Raw genomic sequence first — 26,879 nt, 5'->3', positions numbered from 1 at the left:
TGAATGGGCTATTGTGGGTTATCCTGGGAACATGACTACCACGGATTGTTCTGGGGAGATCTGTTTCAAATTCCAAAGGACTGACTTGTAAATGAACTTTTAAAGTCTGACAGATCCATTACCAGAGGATTTTTTTTTTAGCAAAGTGATTTTATATGCAAAATTATAGAATGTTTACAATGTAATATAGATTCTAAAATAAAAAGAAGCACACAGTAACACTGAAATAGAACATTCTTGACCTGACAAGATTCTGTAATATCCTGGAAAGAGAATTTGACTGAGGACAGGGAATCCAGGTTCAAGTTCATACTCTGCTACTAACTAACTGTGTGACCTTGGGCAAGTCACTTAACCTGTAAGGACTCTCAGTCTTTTCACCTGTAAAATGAGAGGTGCAGACCAAAAGATCCCTAAGGTCTCTTTCAGCTCTAACATAGTGTGATTCTTTATCTGCGTTTTTCTAAACCACTTTTGGTGACCTGACTTACAGCAGGGCATTCAGAAAACTTCTACTATCTAACAAATAACTCACTTAGTTTAGACAGATGAGTGAGACCAGTGACTTCAGGGACCTAGTGTGAATTGTCAGCTTTGTACAGACCTAATCCTACAGTATATAAAAATCTTCCATACTTTTTAAGAATAACTCTGCCTGAGGGAAGAGCTAGTGTTCATGGTCCCTTCTAACTCTGATTCTATTACTTTTTGCTAAAAAATGCTTCTGTCCCAGAAGGATATTTTGTAATTAAAAAATTCAAATTTGTAAGAACTGCTCCAAAGTGTCCTGGGAAATCTGACAGAGCAAGAGAAAGAAAATATAATAAAATTTTTTCCTTTGCATTTGTGTAATAATGTGGAAGTGTGTGTGCTCTCTCTTCATCCCTTTCTTTATAAAGTTATACATTCATATTTTACTATTGAGCTATTTACATTCAGCATGCTATTTCATCTAATAATGATGTCATTTTGCTAAATTAATTGGGAATCATAGCAGAGCAAAAAAAACACTAGTTTAAGGTTGGAGACCTGAGTTGTTCAACTCTCAGTCCTTTTATCAAATAGACAGATGACCTTGGCTAAATCACTTCACATCTCAGGCATCAGTTTTCTCATAAAATAAGGAGCTGCCCTTTTCCCAAGATCCCATAGTTACACCTCACATTTACATTGCTTTAAGGTTTAGTGTTTTTTTTATAGCAATTCTATGAGGCAAGCCCTGCAAGTATGATACCTATTTTAGAGATGAAGAAACTGAGATCCACACATTGAATGACTTGGTCAAGCTGGTTTTCAACCACGGTTCTCTCCTGACCCATTTTTTCCCTACTCTGCACTCTCTATCCCAATTTCATGATTCAAAATAGAGACTAGACCTCTGAGCTCATTTGGTGTAGTGAGTGCCCAGTGTATAATTTCCTCTATGAAGATGGCTCAGCATGAGCACCTTTTCTGCAGCTTATGGTTTTGGGAGAACATCCCAGAAGTCTGAGAAGTTCAATGACTTGAACAGGGTAACTAAGATAATATGTATTTGAAACTGGACTTGAATTCATGTCTCCTTGGTCTGAGGCCAGCTGCTCTCTATTCATTGCCATAATAAATGAAATATGAACTAGACAGATTGAAAATATCTTCATGTTTTGAAAATCAAAACAAATAGTAACATAAGAAATAAATAGTAGTGACTGATACCAAACAAAGGCAGGCAGATGAAATCTCAGCTTTTTAAGGACACTACTTTTGATTGAGTTCCTTTATTCTGGTTTCTGAGCTGAATTAGGTAGTGAAGATTTAATTGTGAAGGCTTGGGTAGTGATCATTAATACTTAAGAACAAAAACGAGCTTATTGAGCATTTGACTTCCAACTGAGATCTTCACAGATCTGTTTGAACTCTCTGAAATTTCTTCTGGCCAAATCCTAATAGATCCTAAAAATAGACCATAAAGAGCCTCAAACATGACTGATTTCTTGGCCGGTAGTTTCAACAAATTTCTAAGAAGTTAATATCGAGGTTGGATTTTGACCACAAAGTCACTGTTAACAAGTTTTAAAACAAGCTAAATTGTTGATGTAAATTATTTGAATCTGAACAAGTAGTTAAACCTTCTGGGTTTTGTTAATAAAGACCACATTTCTAAGGTACAAAATGGAGTTCTGAGTATTTCATGAGAACAAAGCGAAAGCTATTTATTGCTTTTATGCTAAATTATAAAGTTAAAAATGCCAGAAACAAAAGTAGGATGTTTTACTTTTTCCTTTCTTATGGATCCTGGATGTTGTAGATTAAATTAAATCTTATATTAAGAATGTTTAATAGTTTACTGGAAGAACCTCCGGAAATCACTCTTATCCCCATGAGTCATCACAGAACAAGTAGACTCAGACAAAAACTAAGTCATAAGGCAAAGGCATGAAGTACTAGGAAGAGGTAAATAGAATATTTATCATGAATTCTTTCAGCGGGTAGTCAATAAACTCAACACACACTTGAAAAAGATGCCTTCGCATATCCACAAAACGTTGCAGGTAAACAAATACAGCATCACAGAATTCTACAATAAGAATGAACATTAGACAACTACTTCATCACACTTAAGAGATGAACACACTGAGAAACAGGGAGGTGAGACGTAACTCACACTGTGCCCATGAATTTGCTGACATTTATCTTCAAGTGTATTTTTCATGAGCTAGTTGATGGCAGAGAGTAGCAAGATGACACAGGTGATAGAGTACCGGGAGTCAGGAAGACTCATCTTCCGCAGTTCAAACCTAGCCTCAGACATTTACTTCTATGTGACCCTATTTGTCTCAGTTTCCTCATTTGTAAAATGAGCTAGAGAAGGAAATGGCAACCCACTCCTGCATCTCTGCCAAGAAAACCCCAAATGGGGTCATGAAGAGCTGGACATAATTGAAAACAACTGTCAAGCAACAATAGTATAAAGTTGATGGCAGGCACCATACTGGAAGCTTGATTCCTGGTCCAGTGTTCTGCCATATTGAAAATAATAACTATTATTATTCATATTCATATTGTTATCCTACTGACTCTGGGATTTCATTGGCACACTACAAATTTAAAGTAGAATTTGCTCATTGTTAGTCAGAAGGCAAAGGGATTCAGACTGCTAGAGTGGCAATTTTGATTTTGGAAGTAAAACAAAGTTAACAAAAGAATTGCTTTTTGAAAGAAAAAAATTATTTAAACTAGTGTTTGAGCCCATAGGTAATTCCACTGAAATTTATAAGGCAACTCTGTTGGAGATCATAAAGTAACTCTCTATTATTAGGCAAACAAAGAAACAAGATTTATAAGGACTACATAAAGTACATAGTTTACTGGCTTCAGATTGTCACACTGTTCCATGAGTCTCAGTTCACAATCCAAAGCCCTAATCATATACCCTAAAAGTTTCAAAATTTTCTGGTTCCCTTTATTTTCTTAAATTCTGAAAATGAGGAGGCAATATTGATTGAATTTTGCATTATATTACCAATGATAAACTAAAGATTGAGATCAAATATCTGCAAATTTCTTTATAAAAGTCTATAGTGTAAAGAGAATTTAATACAGGGGTGTGGAGGAAGGCACATAAGGAAGACTGAGAACCTGCAGTCAGGGGCATTTCCCTCAACTCTAACCATACCTCTCTGGCTCTGGAACATTCTTTCCATCCTTCTATCCACCCCTACCAAGGGAAGAAAGGGGAAAAGGATGGGCACTTTGAAGTGGATGTAGGGCAGAATCAAGGACAGCATAAGAAAATCTTCGTGTTACCCCTTTTCTTTCTCATCACTTCTTTCTCCCCAGAGAAGCCAATAAAGAATCCTAGCTTTCTTTTGTTCAGCTGGAGTTCCTTTCATCCCCACCGTTAGGTGATTCACAGAACTGAAGAAAACCTTCTAACTAACAAGCAACTAATGTTCATAAAGGCAATGGTTTTCTTTGTGCCTTCTTGTTTTGTGTCAGACAAATCTACTTAGCTCTCTGATTATCAAGACTATCTCTGGCTGTTGAGAACATCACAGAAAAAATGGAAAGAACCTTAGATGAAGAATCCTAATGCTAGAGTTTGAATCCTGACTTTGACCTTAACTGCTTATAACTTGGGCCAGTTCTTTTGCCCCATTGAGACTAAACTTCCTCTTCTGTAAAAATCAAAGAGAATGGACTAGATTAGGGGTGGGGGATCTGTGGCTTCAAGGTCGCATGTGGCCCTCTAGGTCCTCAAGTATGGCCCTTTGAGTTCAAATCCAAATGATTTGTTCTGTAAAACTTGGACTCAGTCTAAAGTCCACACCCAAGGACCTAGAAGGTGCCACAGGTTCCCCTTCCCTGGACTAGATGATAAAGCATATGGAACAAAGAATCATCATGATCAAATTTATGTCTGTGCATGAGAATGAGGACAGTTTTTTGTTTTTTTTTCCCCATTAATCAAAATTTTACTTAGGGTATCCAGAACTCGTGCTTAAAATTGTTTTTGTATCTAAAGGGATTAGCACATTTGTGATTCCTTAAGTGAATACCCTTAATCAGGCCTAATGTGCATTACTTCACTCTAAGTGACTACCTGAAAAGGCCTTAGCCTAAAAGGCCAAGGTCTCCCATTGCATCCTGGGCCATCTCCAGTCATCCTGATGAAAATCTGGTCACTGAATCCAGATGGCTCAGGAGAAGAAAGTGAGGCTAGTGACCTTGCACATCCCTCTCTCACTCAAAACAAAGTCCAGTGCAAGTCATGTCATCATTTCTCTGATGTCATGGTCTTCTTTGGCAATGAAGGATGAACACAAACCTTTAACCAATAGGGGCTGGACAATCCCCCTAGTGATTTTGATAATATTTTATCACTTAGGACCATGGGATTTATGGCTAAAAGGAATTGAAAGAGCACCTCATTCTCCCATACTTAAAAAAATCCATCTTGTGATTTTTGTTATTATAGAGAACTCCGTAGTAATAGCATTCCCTTCCCTGATGCAAAGTGATATCTGTGTAGATTTCTGGACTTGGAGTCAGGATCATCTTGGGTTCAAATCCTTCCTCAAACACTTACTCTCTTTGGAACTGGGCAAATCATTTAAAAGCTCTCTACCTCATTTTCTTCATATGTGGACAATAATACCATTTACTTCCCAGGGTTTTTGCAGAATCAAGTGAAATAACACAGGAAAACAGTAAACAGCAAAATTATGTAAATGCTAGTTATTATTATAATGATAATTTTATTAGTCTTTGCTTCAGGGGGCACAGAGAAATTTAACAATTTTCTCAGTATGGTATATATCAAATACAGAACCTGAAGTTCCCAGTTTTCCTGACTCTAAGGTTGGCTGTCCCTCCACTACACCATTTATTTTACAGAGAGGAAAACTAGGTAAGGTGACTTCTTCCAAAGTTCAAAAAATATTATTTTGATATAAGGAAATGGTTGTAAACATTCATTTGGCAATACTTTGACAAATACCTTCCAAGATCATTTCTGAAAAATGCCTTTAATGCTAAAAGTAGGTAGTAGAATTTTGTTCTAAGGTTGACAAATGATGGGTAAGAAAGGGGCTTTTATCTATTGCTAAAGATTTCTCAGTGAAAATGCCCTTTTCCCCCCTTTCTCCAAGTCCCTACCAGCTGGCCACAGGAAATGTTACCTATTAGTAACATGCCAAAAGAAGTTGCAAAGATTAAAATGTGATTCTTATGAAGCAGTGAGATGCAAAAGGATCAATCAGTATAGTAATTAATGAAATACCTTATTATGTATAAATAAAAGATTCTCTACATTTCACAACTAAGTAATTGGTTGTCACTGAAAAACCGTGGCATTTTCTTAAAAAGGCTTTGATTTTTAAATGCAAAATAACATTAAATGGGTATGTGAGGACTGTGAAAAATGAATACTGAAGTTGTGATAAATTTGCCCATGAAATTCATCAGAAAACACAAACTTATGCTTTACTGACAATCTTTTTTTGTGCCCTACAATCCCTAAAATGCTTACCCTAAAATTTTATGGCACCTTAAATATTAAATTATTATAACACTTTCATCCAAAACTACCAATGACTGCCCAATTCCAGTCTAAACCTTGTTTTTCATAAGTTCATAATTTAACTGCTCTAATTCACTTAGCACTGAAATTTAGGTTACTAATTTCAATTAAGATGCAAATTTTCTTTCTAAAGGGGCCAATATCTTAGAAATTGTATTAATATCAGGAATTCTTTAACCCAGAGATATTTCATATTTCAGGAGCTATTATTTTATGAGGAATATATTTCTGTCTTTTTTCCTCTTACAACTGTGAGAGAAACTTCTCCCTAAATCTTAAAATGGAATGACTCATTGACAATTATATTTATTAAATAGCTATTTCTTCAAATAGTTGAAACTGCTTATTCCTTTTTAATAATCAAAATATGAAGAGGATGTTAAATTCTACTGCTTGCATGAATGTAACTTTTCAGACAGATTTACATTGATACCGTTGTGACCATCATCTAGACAGTAGCATTCTATCACCCTCACCATCCATTACAAAAAGGGCTGAATTCATTGACAACACATGCACTGTGTCAATGAATCATGATGTTACAGAGTAAAATCTAGACAATTCTAATACTGGGTTGTTGCCTCATATCCCTTGAAATGGCTTCACACAATAGCTCTCTTTATGTGGCATCTTGTTTTTGAATTTTGTACAACTAGTTACCATTTCCTTTCCCCTTTTCTTTCCTGCCTTTCACTTTTTGCATTTAAATGACCAAAAACAAAACAAAAACAAAAAACCTTAATAAATAATTAAAAATGACACATTGGGGCAGAATATTGCTCAGTTAATCATTAGAAGCCTATAAAACTCTTAAATATACATATGATGATTCTAAAGAACCTGAGATGGATATCATGTATAAGCTCTCTTCTATTTTAATGTCTATATTCACTCTCACACAGTCCATCAGACAGATTGTCAAATGATCCTGTCTTGATTGGGAAAAAAAAAATACTTGGGCTTGGGTCAAGTCACCGTTATTATCAAAGATCGTCTTATAAGTCACTCATTTACAAAAAAAAAAGAAAGAAAAAAAGAAACTCAGACTGACGGATGCTGACATATTCAGAGTAACAAGGTAGAATATTTGAACACAGTACTTTTTACTCTAGAACCCAGATTCTTTCCAATGTACCAATATACCATGTGGCCCCATTTGTACGCTCTTAACTTCCTGAGATTAAACGCAATAATATTTGTAAAAGTTTAGCACAGTGTTTGTCAAATAGAAGGCATTATATAAACATTAATCATTATATAAAAATACAGAGTTCATGGTTTGGATTATGGGCGATGCTATTTATTTTGTACATACTGTTTCATACTGCAGGTTTTTTGGGGGAGGGAAAGATGGTATATACTCTTGTATTTTAATCTAAAGGAAGAAAAAGACAGATAAAAATCTTTTTTAGAGAGTAACATAGCAAGGGCTTAAAAGAAACCAGAATGATTAAAAGTGAATGGAGGTAGTCTGGCAAATCTCCATAGGGATTAGAGCTGAATTTTGGATGTGACTGTTCTTTCTTTCTCTTCTTTTCTTTCCAGTTTATCTTTTCTGCAATCTCTCTTTTACACTAAGGGTTCTTAACCTTGTTTGTATTATGGACCCCTCTGACAGTCTAGTGAAGCCTGTAAGTCCCTTCTCAGAATAATGTTTTTAAACGTAGAAAACAAATACACAGGATTACAAAGGAAGCTAATTAAAATTATTAAATTGTTTTTAAAAATCAAGTTCATTGACCCCAGGTTAAGAACCCCTGCTTTACATGAACACCCACGTAAAATTTCTAATAAAGTAACTTCCATAATCTCGCTGTAACCAAGCTTTTAAATCTTATTTCATTTTTCTTCTGAGAAGCTAACCCCACTTTGGATATGACCTGAGTGACCTTGTTTGGACCAACTGCTTGACATCCTCAAGACTCAGTTTTCTTATCTGTAAAATGAGGACATTGGACTTTTGAGCATTTGAGGTTCCCTTAGGATTTGGATCTATGAACCTATATTTCTCCATATTCTATGTACAATCCAGGGAAAACAGATAATTTTGTCCCCTTATTTGCGACTCTTCTCTCTCTGGGCTCTCTGTTACCCCATGTAGCATCAAATTCTCTCATTTCCCAGGCTCAGTTCAGGTACTACCAACTTCCAGAAGTTTTCTCTACTGTCTCAGTTGAAAAAAATTTCCTCCTTCACAAATTTCTGGTCACACTTTACTGAAAACTCTCCTTTGTACTAATTCCCACTTCCTTAAATCACAATTATTTGTGTGAATATACTCCCCACCTCCACTGAACTATAAAGTGCTTGGGAGTAGCAGCTGCGTAAAAACTACTTCCATATCTTCAGTGGTTAACAATGTGGCTTGTATGCGACAGGTGTTTAATAATCATCTATTGATGAAAAGAGAGGAAGGAAAAGAAAATTCTAGAGGCTTAGTTTTGTAACCTTGGACAAATCACTTTTTCTAGTGGGGCCTCAGTTTTTTCACTGATAAAATTAAATGATGGGTCTACATGATTCCTAACATCCCTGCCAACTACAAAATTCTGTAACCTGAATAGGTAGTCATATAAGGGAGCTAGCAAACAGGTTCTGATGACTTAAGGTGAGTCCATATTGAATTTACAAGAGACAAAGGGTTAATCATGAGGGTAACTAGTGAACAGTCTAGGGAAAAAATGGGATTCACTTGTTTTTCTTGGAGGGAAGTAATTCAAATTATCCAAATGATGCTTAAGTAAGATCATTCTTCCTGCTGGATTTAAAAGACAAGCTAGAGTCAGGAAGCCAGTAAGGACTCTATCAAAAGTAATTTAAGCAGTATGCTGAGTGTGAATGGAAAGAAATGACATCTCAAAGATGTCTGCAAATGAGAAACAGTTGGTTTGATGATTGGAGGTAGATGGTCAATGAAAAGAAAAGAGACTGCCCAAGTGATTTTCTCCCCTTAAGGCTTAAATCTGAGCATTTCACTCTCTCTTTCTCTTTCTCCTGCTCAATAAAATGCTGTGGCTGCCTATATCTTAACAGGACCAAATATAAGATAATCTTTTGGGCACTGAAATCTCTTCACAATCTGGCAGCTTCTTATCTTTTTCTAACTGTCTTATATCTTGTTTTTCCCCTTCAGGGATTCTCCAATACAGCACCACGGGACTTATAAGTAAGGTAACCCCCTGTTTTATGTGCCACATTTTTGTAAATATTAACTAAACAGTCCATTGTTCCTTCCCTAATCTCCAAACTACTTGCCGTTCCTTAAACGAAGCACTCCCTTCTCGGTGCCTTTGGATCAATTCTCGCGCAACTGAAATGTTCCTTTCCCTACCTCCACCTCTTACATTTCCTTCATTTCCTTCAAGATTAGATTATATTCCCAACTCTTGAAGGGAGATTTCTCTGTCTTCCCAGTTATAACTGCCTTCCTATTGGAGAATACCTTCTACCTTCTCTGTCTCTCTCTCCCCTCCCTCTCTCTCTCCACACACACATATCCACACATATATGTACATAAACACACACACACACAGAGGGGGGAGTTAGAGGAGAGAGAGAGAGAATATATCTAGGTATTTACATGTTATCTTTCCCAATAGAATGTGTACTCTGATGGCAGGGATTATTTTTTTCAGTCGTTCTTTGTATCCCCAACACTTAACATAGTACCTGTCTCACAGCAAATGCTTAAATGCTTGTTGACTGACTCCCATAGTGTAACTGCAATGTCTCTGATTAGATTTGTAATTTTATGTCCCTCTCTGTGAATAACTGAGGCACAGAGGGATAATGATAATGCCTTTGGAAAAGGATGAATGAATCCTCAGATTCAGTGCTAAAAACTGAGATTGGGAAAAACCAATAAAACAGGAAACAGAGAAGAGGATAAGAGAAGCCCCCCTTTTTTTAAAAGAAAGGGGAGAAGGAATATGTGAAGAACAAAGTGAATTCTCAGTTTTTTCCCTTTGGTATTTGGTAGGGGTTATACTTCTGAATGCTGTTGGGACTTCAGAAGAGAAAAAAAAAAACACAGCAGAGGGAGGAAATTGTATTAGGAACTGACAGTTCTAGAAGGTGTTTCCATGTCTATTTATCCTAAGCACTGAAATTATCAATGAGGCAGCACTATGAAAGAAAAAAGAGTACTTGATGACATAAGAGGGTCTGAGCTTCTTATTTCTGATTTTTATCTGTTTAATCTTGAACATATCCCCTCACCTTTGTCCCCTTTACTTAATCATCAATCTAGCTGAGAACTTCAGCTAGATGATCAATCTTCTAAGGTCCCTTATAACTCCTAATCTTATAATTAACTGACATATTAAGTATTTCTATTTTCAAAAGCCAAGTGTCTAACAACAGCCTTGGTTTCACTATGCTTATTATTAGATAAAAGTAGTTTTACCTTTTTATATGATCGAATTTTACAAGTTTTGCACAACAAATTCTTTCAGCAGTTAATACCTTTGATGAAGGCAGGGCATCTTAATGAAAAATAATTAGCTGTGAGGACATTTTGCTAACTATTTTTCTACACTGTGGACTTTAAAAGCCTCTCACATACAAAATGGCTGTACAAACGTCATGACCAGACTAATCAATGTCCAATGATCACTTTGGGGAAGAGCCAATAAAATACTCACGCATCAAGGCTTTCTTTCTTAACACTACTGTTCAATTGTTCAGGTAGATCTAACTCATCTCTTGAAAGTAGGTATCAGTACATAAATTATTGACTGTACCTTGATTCCTGTTGTGAAATGCATTAAGTCTGAAATTAAAATACATTTTAAAAACTCAAACTACAAAGTGTCCCAAAAGAAGGCTTTAAGAGCTTAAAACTGCATTAAGATTTTTGAGACATTGTATTAATAGGTGAATTTATCCTTAGTACTTGAGCATTTATGATTTTGTGAATTTAGATGCCTTCTCCATCATCACAGATTACAACCTCTCTCTATAAGTTAGAAGGCAGACAGTCCTTGAAAAACAGAAGAACCAAAAACCATCAGACATCAACTGGGTATCTTGGCACTCTGCTTCTCAGACTGGGACCTCATGTGTGCGTTGTCTGTTTCTAGGCCTACTTCCAAAGCCTTTTCAGCCTGGCAGGTAGGGGCCACCTCCACACCACAGTGAAACATGAGGGTAGGATTTTAGTGGAAATTGTTTTCCACAACTTTAATAAAATCAGACTTTACAGGAGAAGTCTAAGTATTTTAAGTTATTTTACAACCCTTAGGTTAATGGAATCAGGCTGTGTTCATGCACAAGTTAGAACTATAGGATAATGACGTAGATGATCTTGGGTTGCTTGGAAACCAGATCTAAAGTCAAACTAAGAGATGAACTTCAAAAATGATTTGATCAAAATGAGATGGCAGACACCTGTAGTACTTGCTGTAGCTTAGGCTGGTGGAAAGCTTTGAGATCAGGAGTTATCAGGCTAAAGCCCTGTGGTAGAGCCTTCCCAGCTTGTACAGGGCTCAGCCCTGGTTGGATACACTGTACCTTGAACCGGACATAGTGATATTGTTTTGGTCCTCTTTGAGCACAAAGACCAACCACCATCAAGGCTAAAACCAACTGAGTGTCCATGCTAAGTCTGGCACAAATGAGATGAGGCACAGAGAGTGGAGGGTCCCCTACTTGTCTGAGGAGGGGCAAACTGTCCCAGGTAGGACAAATGAAACAGGCTATGGCTTCTGCATCAATCAGTATTGGCAGCATCAGACCCATGAGTACACATTATACTTCCAGTCTGGGTGAGAAATAGACTCTCCGTATAAAAAAAATAAAATAAAATTGAGAAATCTTGGTATCATTAAAATATGTGCACAGTAATATCTTTAGAATAAGCATGAGCTTCTGAAACCCATGTCCTTGTCAGGAACAAAGGATTAATGCAGGAAATCTAGAAATATGTTCCAGGTCATGGACTCCCTCCCTTCAGGACATGGGCAGGATTACTCTCTTCCTACTGAGTCCATGAAGTGACTGTGGAGAGTTTCCAGGTTGAAAAGGGCTGTAGCTTCCAGGTATCTCTAAAAGAATAATCACATGCAGTAATCCAAACACTGTGTGGAGCTCTTATGTGCCCTGGCAACAGGGCAATGTGGGCACCTGGGGTCCATGACTGTCCCTTCTTCTGAAGCCTCCCTCTGCTTCTCAGCTGCCTCTGATACAAAAGCAATGTTGCTTCATCTGGGACTTGCCCACAGCTTCCACAATGGTTAGTGTAGGGATAAACATAAGGATTGGATCTGGGGTTTCGTTAATAGAGGGAATTCTCACATGAGAAACTCATCCAGGTAAGCACTTTCTCTGTAACTTGTAGAGTGGCCAGACCACTGAAAAGTTGCCCAAGTCATTAGCCAGTAAGTCTCAGATGAAAAAAATGAACCCAGACCTTCACGTCTCCATGGCCAGCTTTCTACCCACTCCATTACACTTAGGAAAATTTCTTTAAAAGGATGTTTGCTCACAGCAGATTTATAAATTGAGTAATCATAGCCTAGCCTAGCCAGGTGACTTTGTTAATATAAATATGGATGTGCAAATTCTGGTAGTTTTTTTAAGTCACATTAAAACTTATAGTCATACCTCACATATACAGTATGATTCATTAAAATAATAATAATAATATCATTCATTTTAGTGCTTTAGAGTTTACTAAACAATTTCCTTATAACCCAATAACTCAAACTGTGCAAATATTATCAGCAGCATTTTACAGACCAGGAAACTGAGGGTCATTGAGATGAAGTTACCTGTTCACATTCAGAATACTAGAGAATCACAAAGGAATCAAACCCAGACCTTCTAAACCTACACTCAGTGTTTTTTACACTATACCAAGATTATTCCACTTGCACATAACCCAAATAGCCTATCCAATTGGCTGTGGAACATAGTACAATTTTGTTATCACTGATTTGTTTTGGGGAAGGAAAATTATTATCCTATTATTTTTTCTTTAAATTTGTATAAAATACCAAACTGCAACCACCTGACAATGAGGAAAATCATTCTGGAAGTTGACTGTGGCAGTTGACTGAAGGAACAAAGTATTGAAGTAAAACCTTGCTGTGGCCAATACAGAATTTTTCTTTCCTTTTAAACCTGAGAATTAACATGTGGATAATTGAGAGAGGTGATTGTTGTTGCTAAAGGCCAGCAGTAATTACAAATGACTGGCTTATGTCTTCATTGATGTTCATGTTCTAAAATTTATGAAACTGTAGAATGACAGAACCAAAACGGAAGAGAACAACCAGTCCAACATCGCTTCCCATGACTATGCCCAAAATGATGCAACTTCCTATTTATTTAATCTCCTTATTGGATCATCTAAGAATCAAGAGCTATTAAAGTCTTAAGTACAAAAGTACATGCACATTTTACCCAACAAATACAATTCTGTTAGGATTTGGAGACCTTAACAAGGAATGCGCCAACCATCAAAATAAAGCACCGTGTTGTAAAACGGAAGTGTTGATAAGAATCAATTCACTAATTTGTTACTCACACATAATAGCCTAGTTATGGATATGAGTGCATATTCATTCACTCATTCTCTTTCAATCTTTTTTGCCTACCTCTCTGTCTCTGATTGTCTCATTACTAACTTATTATTTGGCAGCTCTGAGAACTCTGATTTCATTATTACATGGTGGCTGTAATTTTGAAAATAGCAGAATTTCTGCATGAGTATAGGTTTTATAACTCTACCCTTCCAAATAATTTACCTAAAATAATGCACCAACAAAGTAAGAAAAGAATAGGGGAGATGAAACTTTGCCCATTGTGTGTTGCATTCTCTTGTGTTTTTGGTCACTATCCAAAGAGAACTGCACGCAAATTTACGGTTCAAATCTCAACCAGAACTAATTTAGACATCAGCTACATATTGTAAAGAAGAGAACATCATTTGAGGAACTGAAAAGCCTGCCTTTCATCCAGCTCTGCCACTTACAAGTTATATTAACCAGAGCTAAATACGACTCTCTCAAAGAGTTAGTTACACTATTTTCCTAAAGGGGTAGATAGAAATATTAAATAAAGATATGAAAATGTTTCAGAAACTGCAAAGATACATACAAGTGGAATGGAGTTATTATTGCTAATAAATTCATATATGAATATATAATATTAGGGATTTTAAATTTTCTTTAATAATTACACCAAGGTGCCTTTTCTTTTTTCCTTTTTTTAAAAAATCCAAGTACAGTAACATCCATCTGTTTGGAACAACTATCCAGTTACCTTGTTTACCTGGAACAAGCTAAGCAACCAAGATCTTCTGAGAAGAAGGTAGGTCATTAAAAGTTAAAGTTCCTTCATTTCTTTCATAGCAGAGGACCTTACGCCATCATGCTGGGGCTATTTCCTTTTATTTTGTACCCCCTTTGGTTATCTGGCTTCCAAGTCTGTGGCAGATTAGAGGTAATGATAAACAAAAAAAAAAAGGGTCAGTAGAATACTGTGAAAGCTGACTTCTAGGAAGAGGTCATCTCACCATGAGAAAACATTATATAAAACTATATATACCACTAGGGTCCGTCTCTGATGCCTTATTATAATGTGGTATAACACTGAGTTTTTTTAAGGATAGAAATGTGGATCAAAAGTTCTGGCATATTCTACCATGTTAAATAAAAGCAGAGAGTTATAGAGATGGTTGTAAGTCAATAAACATTTTTAGGAGCTTATTATGTTTCAGGGGTAGTGCTAAATTCTAAGGGTACAAAGAAGGGCAAAATTTCCCTCTCTCTCTCTCCCTCTCTCTTCCAAAGGATGTCACAGTCTAAATAAGGAGAAATAAGTAGAAGTTTGTCTAACAAGTGATTTTTTTCCATCAAAGCTTGTAAAGATAGTCTACTAAGACAAGAAGGGGTTACTATCTATATCAGTGGAGGGAGAACCCATACTAATGAAACCACGGGTCTTCTAAAGCACTAAGGAGTATAAAATTGTGTGTGTAAAACAACTATAAAAAGACAGAACTATAACTCAAAAGGAGCAACCATCTGGAGCCATTTAGTTCAAGGTCGACCATCACTACACAGTTCAATTGGGCTGAAGAGCATCACTGTGATTCGATCAACACAGAGCTGTTATTGATATAATCTTTTATTTGGTAGGTATTTAATAAATGTTTGTTGAACTGAAATGAATATTTCTATGAATGACTTAGTTATGCAAAATTTTAAAAAAGATGAAATTCTATCCAGTATACTCTGTTTAAGAAGGTAAGGATGTAAAAATGGTAGAAAGATTGCCTGATTAAATAATAAAAATGAAATAAAACTTTCAGTGCTTTAAGAAGTAAAGCCTCAACCATCTAGGAAACAGCTATCAAAAAGAATTCATTTTCAAGGGCTCCAGATAATCAAGATTTTATTGTAATACAATTTCAAGATGTGATATACCGACCATCAGAATTCACTGGTTGACTTGGGGGTGGAGGAACACTGAGGAATGCTCATAATAATACAAGGTTTCTTTTTTTTTTTTTTAAATGAGGCTAAAACTCATTGTGTGGCACAAGGCTCATACTATTCCTTAATTAATTGCAATGAAAAAGAATTTGGTAAAAGCTAAAGCCTGAGCTAGACTCCAGTCAGTAGCGTTTGATAGCTCTACCTAGAAAAACTGGTATGTGACATCTAGTTATTGTAATAAAAAGAGGAGATCTGCTCTGCTGAATGAAACCTCTCCCTATTACTAAACAATAATACTTGTTCAGGTATTCAAGCAGCAATTCTACTTTAATGGAGTTAATAATATAAAATGTACCACAAGGAAAATATTGACCATAGAGTTCAGGAATCTGCACTATAAGTCTTACGGTTTTGTTTTTATCTCCTTTGGGGAATTTGCTGGACCTAGAAAAGCAGCTATACAACGACTAAGACTTGAATAACCTTCAAGTAAACATCCTTATGCACTTGTTAAAACAAACATTATTCCCACTGCTAAAATTGAAGTTGGCAAGTCTCTCCTCCTAATAGCTTAAAAACAATTTGAAAAGTAGTGGAATAGCAGCTCCCTTGCAAAGAAACTAATCATCATCATTAAAAGATCCTTAAAAGCAAATACAGAATGGTCAGCCAGCCCAGTTACCTTAATATTTAATAAGGGGATATTTCCTTATTTATCAAGGTATGGGAGAAACTCTTCAGAAGGAAAAGCTACCATCATCAGAAAATAGTCATTTGAATTTTCATTCTCTCTGTGAGTAGCTACGATCAGGGGCTGGAGTATTTCAAAATAAAAAGAAGGAAATAGAATAAAGTTGTATGGAAAGAAAAAAAAAACCTCTGGCAATGATGAAGTAGACAGAGGTGGCTGTCATAAACTGGCCAAATGACTTTTTCCACCTCCATCAAGGTCACTTTACTGATGATGTGCTCAATAAGATGATAATGCATTTAACCACTTTTCTTGCATCTGACTTCGACCTAGCAAACCCAAATGGCCTTGTTTAACTATCCTGGCCTTTCGGCATTTCCCTGAACAAAGATAATTAAGGAGATGTAGTGCCCCCTACTACCACAGGAATTGAAAGAGAAATAAACTTTTAAGAGCACAGCCAGGTGTCTACTGCACTAATGTACAACATTTAAGTAGGGGGTAAAATGAAATAATGGTTAAATAATTATGAAAGGTTAACAATGTTAACTTTGTTATGTATGGCAATTTTGTTTTATTTAAAAGAACAAAAATAACCAAGTGTTCCAGACTGTATTTTATAGCTCTCCAAGCAAGTTTCTCCACAACCCCCTCCCCACCCCCTTAGGAACAGTTTATGATTTGAAGGAAAGTGTTGTGTGAAAGCTAACGTTAAGGAAATCTTATTGTAGTTTTTGCAGATCGGGCTGTTTTAATATTCTATCTCCAAAAATACATATATATTATAACTTAGCTAGCGTTCCTGGCTTAGGAAGATTGACAATTTTCTCTTCTATTTAAGTATCTTGGTAGACGCTTGGCAGGCTCCTCATCTCGTTCTGTCTTCTAATTCTATAAAGAATACTGTGTGTATTAAATGTCAGTTCCATATTATTAATAGGGGTGAATAATAAAACTCATGAGACAAACTCAACACTTTAAAAAAGCACTTTAGAATTTAGTGGGCCCAAGAATGTCTCACTCTCTAAAAATGGGCACTGCTCTTAAATTAGAGAAACCCACAGTACAAACCTGTACATTATAAATTGCCTTTAGGTAGCAATGAGGACAGGTGTTTCTAATAAAGGTTAATTAGCAATAAACATGTCAAAACTTAAAAACCTGGAATCGTGCTTTGCAACCAAGCTGAATATTTATGTATCTAACACTCTGAAAATAACCCAAATCTTAGGCATTATGGTATCTCTCATAAAAATATGGCCAAAAATGAGCAGCAGGTTTTCTCGTTAATCAAATTGTCTTCTTTTATTTGTAGAAAAAAGATAAACTTGAAATGTTACAAAGCAAATAAAAGATTTAATACACCTGCCTAATATATATATATAATATATATGTATGTATGTGTGTGTGTGTATACTCTCTATCCAAGATACAAAACTTCCAAATACAACTATGAGTGAATGTTTATAGAATGTCCTATTATTTCAGTAATCAGGTCAAATAAACGTCCTTAGACATTTCATTCTTTTGTGAATGATCTTCTGCGAGAAGACATTGAAATCCCAACTAACCCTGCATGATAAATATGGGCACAGCCAATTTCTTATTTGAAAAGTCTATTGTAGAAGAAGAAGAAGCGAAGTGATCTAACCTTTAAAATATTCATTTAAGATGTGTGGTCAATCCACACATTATCATTATAATTATTAAATTATCCTTGATGAATGACTCTTCGCTTAGAGTTTGCAGAATAACTTCCTAGACAACAAACTATGGCAAAAGTCTGCAGTTATTGACTGAAATTTAAATGTGTAGAATTCTTCTGGCTTCTTTCCTCCCTTACATCCCCTACGTTCCCTCCCCCCCCACTATTTCCCACTAGCCCCTCATCCTTTTCCTACTCCCTGGGATGTTCTACAAATTGTATTTGGGACTGCTGTTTTATTAGCTACTATCCAGGTCACTGTAAGAGCTATCTCATCAACACTCTTAGACTAATGGCTTATACATTTGTAAAATCAAAGTTTGGTCCTTAGCTCTTTGGAAGTTTCCACCTATCCCAGAAGAGCAGTGGTGACCAATAATGATTTGCACAGCAGGACTTTTGTCTATCTTCCAGATTACACATGCAAGAGGTGATGTGATCATTTTATCACTTACAAAATATTGTGCCAACATCTTTGTGTTATTAATTTATTATGTACAAAAATTATTAAAGGAGCATGCATACCTGTCTCTTTGTGGTCATATGTGTACGGAAGCAAAAGGAATATTTAGATTTTATGCCAACATATATGCACATACTCTTATGGATATTAGTTTATTAAATATGTAGGTATACTGTGCCCAACTTCTAGTTGATATGAAAGCATTAAAATGGAGGACAAGGCTGGGTAATTTAAAATAGTACTATTGTTTAATTTGTGTACAACTATTTCTAATTTGCATGCAGTTTGAAATACATAGTAAGAACATGAATCTCAGGGAAATTATGTTAAAAATTTTATAGAATGATAAAAAAGTTGGTACAATTTTACACATTGAAAATGAAAAGAGGCACCTATTTCTTTGTATTTAGCATTAACTAAAGGATATCTTCTGAAATCTTCATTCACTATGGTTCAGTTCAAGTAATGGATTAAGAAGGGAAGCAAGTTATAAAAAAATAAAGAAATGAAGTTCTGAAGTCCCATCCCTTAATTGCTGATCAGGGCTGAAAATAGATCTTTTTTTTTCTTCCCACTAATTGTATGAGTCTTGTTAAACCTTTTGAAATACACTTTAGAAAATGCAATAATACAGCTTAGAACAGGTTCTTTAATTTGGGTCATTTTGTGTTACTTGCAGTGGTGACAGGTGCTTAGCAACGCTTTTCTTGTGTCCCTTTTAAGGAAATGAATACCTGGGATACAGCATTTTAATCTGTCTCATAGCATTAATTATCAAGATCACTGTATTTAGACAGCGACTACTTTTGTCACTTTTCTTCGTTCTTAAAGGGATGAGAACCATACTAAATGCAAAGTCTGATTTCGTATGGGGGAGGTGCCCTCTTTTTACAGTGTTTTCTATAAATTAAGGAAGAAAAAGCTAACAGAAAATTGAGAACCTTTTTAAAAGCTAAGTTAAATGTTTAGACAAGGAATACAGATGATAGAAATGAAGTCTGTATTAAATTGTTGCCATTCTGTAAATCTTTGTACAAAGATACAATCATGTTCTACAATCCATCAGGCCACTACTTCACCAGAAACAGGATACAATGAATGTTTCAGGCATTTAGAAACATCTTAAAATTTAATTGTTATTTTGAACATAATCATTCCATAAACAAAGACTATGTGGTTTAGTTTTGTATTGAACCAACCACCATTCGCAGCTTTCCTAAATGTAGGAACAAGTTATTTACTTCATGTGTACTTTTGGAGCTATTTAAATTATTTCCTTTCCCTCAAGACAGGTCAGTTAGTTAAACAAAGCGTTGTATAAGCTACTAAATAGTTTTAAATTAAAAAGAAGTCGCATAATTACGTTATGTGCATGCGCATCTTACTAAAATATCTGGAAGCCATTGATACTTCTGGGAATAAATTCATGGAACCACTATGCTTTCTGTTTTCTGCGATCACAATTCTCATTGTTAAACATTGATGACTTCTAACTTTTCCCTCCTCCTTTACAAAATTCATTCTAAATCCTAAGGCCTGAAGGAAGATATTTAAACATGTCACCCATTCTCGAGCCTTCACAGCTAATAAGACATCAAGTGACTCTTTGTCTAAAGGGCTTGCTAGCACACATTCTAAGTTTTCCCTTAATGCCTATGTAATTCAAAAAAAAAAAAAAAAAAAAAAAAAGCTTTAGCAGTTATGCCCCAAAAGTAACAAAGTTAACAGTAGGCAACTATTTCTAGAAGTTTTGTTAGTTTACCTCAGCATCTCACTACAGAAAATCCAATTCATAATTTATTTGAAATCTGTAGCCAAACTGTGCACCAGAGTACAAAATAAGATGAAACCTACCATTCTTTAAGCTTTTTAACTTCCTCTTACTGATGCACCCCACCTGGGCTTCCTTTTACGCTAGCTATTAGTCTCCCAGTTGAATGCCTGAGCTGAAAAACGAAAATGCATGGCATATGCATGTTGGCTGCAATAATATTTTCACGATGTCTGAGGTAGGCTTAATAAGTTGGGTGAATTTCTGAAATACCTTTCTCTGATTCTTTTTTTAAGCCTTTCTTAAGGACTACTTGAACAATTAGCACACAGAGGTCTCTGGATGGCCCACTGAAACATTTAATGCTAGAGAACAAAAGGTTTATTTAAAAAATGAAAACCTTGGCTTGTACAACTCCAGACATGAATCTGCTTTCAATTACTGGAAGTATTTCCACTTCAGTGGAAAGGGATCAAATCTTCAACTACACCATCTTAAGGCACTGAATTTGATTATATTAAGCTTTAAGAATACAGAATGACTTTGTGACACAGCCATATATATTCTGTACATATGATTTATTAGACATTTTGGAAAGAAAAAAAGACTAGCATATGAGAGGGAGTGAAAAAATGTGACTTCTCACAGGCTATCTTTCTTATAGCTCCCACAAATCTTTGTCTCATTTTATTCGTTTACCTCTCTAAATGTTAAAAAAAAAATACTGACTTACAATAACCCAGCAAGTCTTACAAAAATCAAACCAAACTGCTTTCTCCTCACCCCCCCCCCCCCTTAGTGACCAACCTGCATCAATGACACAATTGTAAAGTTGAATTGCTGGTCTTTAAATTCCTCCACTGACAAAAATCACACTAGGTGTCTCAGGGAAAGGAAGAGGGAAAAAAAGAAAGAAAGAAAGAAAAAGCTGCTCTTTTAATTAGCAAGATAATTTGATACTCCCCCCCCTCCCTGTTAAGCAATTAGTATGATGGATTTTAGCTAATGGAAGCAAAGAGCTGATTAATTTAAGTCCGACGAACATTTTAAAACATTTCGAACGTAAATTAGGGAAGGGGGTGAAAAAAAGAAACGAAAAAAAACTTCTTTCTCAGATTTTTGCCCCCGCCCACCATGGATTCAATAAATCGCAATGCAAAAAAAAAAAAAAGTCAAGGAATGCAGAGAAAAGAGAGCCGGACCCTGTGGGTCAGGAATGTCTACTACTCATAAAAATACAAAACAAATCACCTAATTTTAAAAGAAATCATCAGCCACAACACAAAAGCCTCCATTCTGCAGCAGAGCCCGGCTTGCAAGATGCAAGGGGGAGAAAGTTAAAGCTTTTACCTCTCCTAAATCCTTAATTTGGTCCCTCAGGGGTTAAAGAGCCACCTCATTTCAGATGCTAATGTTGCCTCTGCACCGATTCAAATGGTCCCGGAGCCTCCTCCCATTCCAACCGCACTCACCGTGGAAAAGCACCGAAAACCAGCCCGGGAGTGGGTGCTAGCGAGAAACTGCGCCCCCGAATCCCTAGACAGCAAGGCAGCGAGATGGGGAGGGAGGACAGAGAGACCGAAAGCATCCCACTGGATCCCGGAGCAGCAGGGAGGTCAGAAGGGGCTGCTTTGGGGGCACCCACCTTTCCTCGGCGATCCTTCTGTCTGGATGGGAAAAGCAGAGCCCAGCGTTTCCAAGTTGAATCAGTCTACAATGTATCATGTTACAGAGTCTGGCTTTCTCCTCAGGCACATAACGGCAATCAGACATGATAGGCTGAGGCTCCTCTGTTTACACCCAGCCAGAGGAGGGGGCTGAGGCGGGCGGTCCCTTAACCCGTTCACCACTAGGGCGATCGGGCCCTCATCAGCCCCTTCTGAAACCGACAAATACTCTGCCGCTGTCCAGCTCGAGTCCAAGAACAGATTTCTCCTTCTCTCAGTCCTTCTCCACTTCCATGGTCCCCCGCTTTCCATATTTCCTCCCACACTTCATTCTGACCTACCCAGCCTGGCTTGTGAATTTTAACAATCATACATCCAAAGCACAGAATTTTATTTCATTTTTATTAAGAATGGTTAGATCATGGCTTAATAAAAAATCTTGATCAAAGCCCCACCCTCATAAAATGACAGTTTTTCCAATGTGGGTTTTTTTTATGGTGCTGTAGATTTTTTTTTAAAAAATGGAATTCCCCCCCCCCCCCCGTGGAAGTCCTACTTTCTGATTCTTACAAAGGGATCCTTTTCCCAGCAAATGAATCCCGACCCCCCCCCCCCCTTCTGCCATCGTTCATGCATCACACATCAGAGATGTTTACTTAATCTAAATCAGAGTTGTGGAACAGGCTTCCCTCATTCCAGTGAAATTAAATCCTCTAGCTTTGCTTGTGAAAGGTAGGTGCAGAGCTCGGGAATGGAAGAGACAATCAATGAAAAAAAGGCTCAACTCTCGATTGTAAGCAGTAAGTTTGGTACACTAACCTCTGAGAAGAAATGAAAATCAGCCTCGCAAGAGGTCCACATTGTGCTTTAAAGTCTGGGGGAGTTTGGGGCTATGTTACGACTTTTGACAACAGCCTGTTTCCTAAGGATATAGTCTTCCCCCACTACGGATGCAGACTCCCTATTAACACTAATGAGAGTTAGGCTTGTCCTCTGGGGAGAAAAGGAAAAGAAAACCACTCGTCCCTGGGTCTGGGAAGCATGTGCTCTAGGAGACCTTGCTGTGGTAAATTATATCCCAAGATTCCATATTCTCCTATTGCACAGATCTTGAATAGCTCACTTCTGGATGTTACTTTTAAATTACATTTTATTTTTTAAATGAAAGATGTTGACCCCATTAGGACAGTATTTAAAAATTTACAATTCTTTGTGTCCTTTTTTCTTCCTATAAACTCACTGCCATATCTGCATTGCCATCCACCAAGTCCAGATGCATTCTTTCTTTTACATCGCTATAGCTTCCTTCTAGAACTCTCCATCCTTTTCTGACTTTAGACTTCATTAAAGAAAAAATTGAATTACTGTGTTTGTATACTTATTGACTACATGGCTCCTCATCCCCACCCCCCAAATGCAAGTAGTTATCCTATTAAACTGATGAAAAGATGTCCTTTTTCATCCCTTCTTTTCTGAATTTCATTTGACAGTTTACATGTTAGCAAACGGCATTCATTATTTGCAAAGCTAAAGAAAATATGGTGACTTCCCCACTTGCATGGTTGATTTTCCTCCCTCCAAATGATAAGTACAGTTTCATTATTTTATAAATAGAAAGCATCATCTTCATTAATTTTTTTAAAGTATCACTGTTGTCATAGGGTTTTTCCTCCTGCTGTTTCTTCTGCTGATGTGGTTGCTTGTGATCCTCTGTGAAGGCTGTATGTTTCCAACAGGGCCTTGTGGTTCCTGGAACTGTGGAGAGTAGCTATACCATTCTGCATCATACCTAAAGCTGAGGCCCAGTTTTGTCACAAACCCAGGCCCTGAAAGTACCCCCTGGAGACCTGGCCTTCTCTGGAAGGGAAGCAGGGGTGGGATAGTATTTCCCCTGTCATATGAAGCTTCACAGCAGTGTGGAGCTCCTGCTCCATGCCAGCCCCTCTCCACAGCCCTCTCTTCTCCCTTTTGTCCCACCCCCCAAATCTAGTTTGGCCCCTTGGTCATCCAAAAGTGTATGTGGGGTGAAGGTCCTTAGGCTTAGTTGCCTTGGGATGTCTGGGAGATACAGGAGAGTTAATCAAAGGTCTTGTCATTATTATCATCTATGCAGGTTGGTTATAACAGTGTCTTCACCTTAAAAAAAAAACTGGCATTGTTTCTCAGGATATTAAAGGCTTTTTTTTTTTTTTGAAATTTGACTAAAACAAACTGAAAGTCTCAAAATCATACCTTAACAAAAAGGATGTTTCATGTCTTGTCTTCAGTTGTTCCATGAGATCAGAAAATGGCAATTAAATGATAGAGGGTCACATGCTCTTAGCTATGAATCTAAATGCTTTTCTCATTTCCAAAAGGACTCAGAGTCTTCAAAGATTCTCCAATAATAGTAATTTCATTATCTGCTTTAGCAGATAACCTCAACCTTGACTTTTCCCAGTTTTATTCACCTCATCTTTGATACTCTCCTCTCTCAATTCCCCTTGTCCCCAACCTTTGGTAGTTCTTTATAAGCAGACATTATAAAGATATGCATAAACCATACCGGTATCACTCAGTCCTTTAAGCAAAGAATTACTCTTCAGTTTTCTTTCACTTCTCTAATTCTGGTTCCTCCAAAATGAAAACTTTCATGAATATTATTTTCAATGGTTTTTATTTTATTCCCAAACCATTGTTTAAAGACCAAGTATGAAGAATCATTACTCAGAAAGAACTAGAGAATAGGTTAGACCCAGCCTTAATGATTCATTTCCTTTCACGTAAGTCCTGCTCCTGAAGGTTGATCCTGAAATGGAGGTGATGCTGAAGGCTATTTCGGCATAGTACAAGCTCATTTCAGCATAGTACAAGCTCTGGCAGGTATTGCCAACCTAGAAATACATTGAGTAAGGGCCCCAGTCACAGACTGTATATCTGTTATTGGAGCACCAACCATAGATTCCTTCAGAGAGATTTATCCCCAAGATTCCACCTAGAAATTATATTTCTCAGCCACAGCAACTTACAAAAAGTCTAATAAAGCACAGAGAGGTTGTAACACTAACAACAAAATCAGCAGTAGCAAATATTTATATAGCATTTTAAGATTTGCTAAGTATTTTGCAAATTTCTTGGTAGAGATTTCAACTTTGCTGAAACCAAACTTTCTTAAAATACTGGAGTAATAATTTATCTAAGCAACATTTCACTTGGATAATACTTGGTGTCGAAAGTGCCATTGGATTACTTTACTCATTCATTTGGCACACATACTAATTTAGAAATTAATTTTTTTCTCTGCAAAAAATGGGGCTAGAAATATGTTTGGTAAGACCCCCTGAAGGTTTCCAAGCATCTGGCCAAACATATTTCAAAGAGATTGTTTCATTGATCACTCTAATGCAGACTTCCATTATAGGTGGAAGATATAAGCCTTAAAGTAATACGCAGAAACACTACAAATCTATTTAGGACAGAATATGAAGATGTTATCATTCAATTGAAATCTTAGGAGAATAAGATAAGCAGAGCATAATGGGAGATAATTGCATAATTAGAAGTTATCCAGGACGTTAGGGATAATATTTCTAATCTTGAAAACTATGCCACTGGATTTTTAATGACCTCTGGTCACAGAAGAAGGGGAATCCTTACTCATCCCTAAAGCTAAGCCCTATGCTTATGACCTTGATCTCCTCTGTATCCTCCTGAAACCTTTTTCCAGAAGTCTGCCTTTTCTCTCATTTATCTTCAATCTCTTCCACTTGTCTCTTCTCATCTGTCAGAAGTCTTTCCGATCATAAGCAAAAAGACTTCTCTCTTTTCTATCCCATACAGTTGCTGTCCTTTCTCCATGTCTTTGCTACTAAATTTCTTTAATTTACCAACAACTAATTCTCTTTTTACCAACAATGTGCCTCACTTCTTTGGAATCTGGCTTCCACTTCTTTATTAAAACTGTCCTCTTTTAAACTCACTAATAGCCTCAGTTGACAAATCTAATGCTGCCTCCCCACATCTGTGCTCATCCCCCTCGACCAGTCTCTGCAGCAGTTGATACTGCTTATTACCACCTCCTCTCTTGATTTCAATATCGCTCTCCTCATTCTCTTCCTTTTCTTCTAAATGTGATTTTCCCCCTCTGTCTCTACTTATTCCATATATTTTCTGATACCTTAAATGTGATCATCCCTCCCCCTCTCCAAGCTTCTGTCCTTGGATCACTTCTCTTTTCTCTCCACATTCTGTCCTTTGCAAAGTCAGTTTATTCCTCCAACTTCAGCTCTCACCTTTTTTGGATCTCTGGCATCAACCCCCTTTCTTCTCTATTCCTACATCCATTGCTCAAGTAGAGACTCTCATATCATCTATCTGGGCTCTTGTAATAGCCTTACTTCTCAAATTAATTTTTATTTCCATCTTTTGTCTTCATGTTACCTTTATTTCTAAATTCACCCCTCCAACTTCCTCTATAGTCATTCCTTGCAACAAATAAGTTTTTTTCATTTGAGAAAAACTAACCATCACATCAACTGAGTCTAAGAGGAAATGCAAAGTTCCACACCTGAGCTCTCCCACTCCTGTAAAGTAGGGAGGGAGAGATATTTTCTCATCTATTTTTGGGTCCTCTTTTGTCCTTATCTTTTCTGTTCTTCCTATTTCTTTGACCACAGGCATTATGTAAGAGGCACCATGACTAGACAGTTGGTCTCCAAGTCAGGAAGATTTAGGTTCAAGCTTGTGTCTGCTTTCTACCAGAAATGTGACCCCAGGGCAAGTCACTTAACCTCTCTGTGGCCATTCACTTAGATGCCAAGCTGCAGAGAAGATTCTGACCTGCACTGGAACTCACTGCACCAATGAAACCTCAAATTTAGTCATGCTCAAAGTAAATGTGTATGTTGCTTCCCCAGTTCTGTTTATTGACCCAGCTAGATGGCATAGTGGATATAGTACTGGACCTTAATCAGGAAAACCTAAGTTTAAATCCAGCCTCAGACACTTACTAACTGAGTGACCATGGACAAGTTTGCCTCAGTTTCCTCAGCTGTTAAATGAGAATAACAATACCTACCTTGAAGAGTTGTTGAGGACTA

General features: G+C 36.8%; 1 protein-coding gene across 8 annotated transcripts in view; it reads right to left on the bottom strand.

Moving 5' to 3' along the window:
• The window catches only part of TENM3 (teneurin transmembrane protein 3), a 3,393,579-nt gene that overhangs the window by 419,823 nt on the left and 2,946,877 nt on the right, over positions 1–26,879 (bottom strand). For 2 of the 8 annotated variants that reach the window (XM_072622675.1, XM_072622676.1), the window contains exon 1: positions 21,780–22,213. The exons of 5 other annotated variants lie outside the window; for them this stretch is intronic. The gene's annotated coding sequence lies outside the window, so the exon portion shown is untranslated. One more of the 8 variants, XM_072622677.1, reaches the window with a different exon arrangement.

Source organism: Notamacropus eugenii, chromosome 7 (genome assembly GCF_028372415.1).
Source record: "Notamacropus eugenii isolate mMacEug1 chromosome 7, mMacEug1.pri_v2, whole genome shotgun sequence".
Classification (NCBI taxonomy): Eukaryota; Metazoa; Chordata; class Mammalia; order Diprotodontia; family Macropodidae; genus Notamacropus; species Notamacropus eugenii.
The sequence above is the reverse complement of the archived record's forward strand: the minus strand, read 5'-3'. Positions and strand labels throughout refer to the sequence as shown.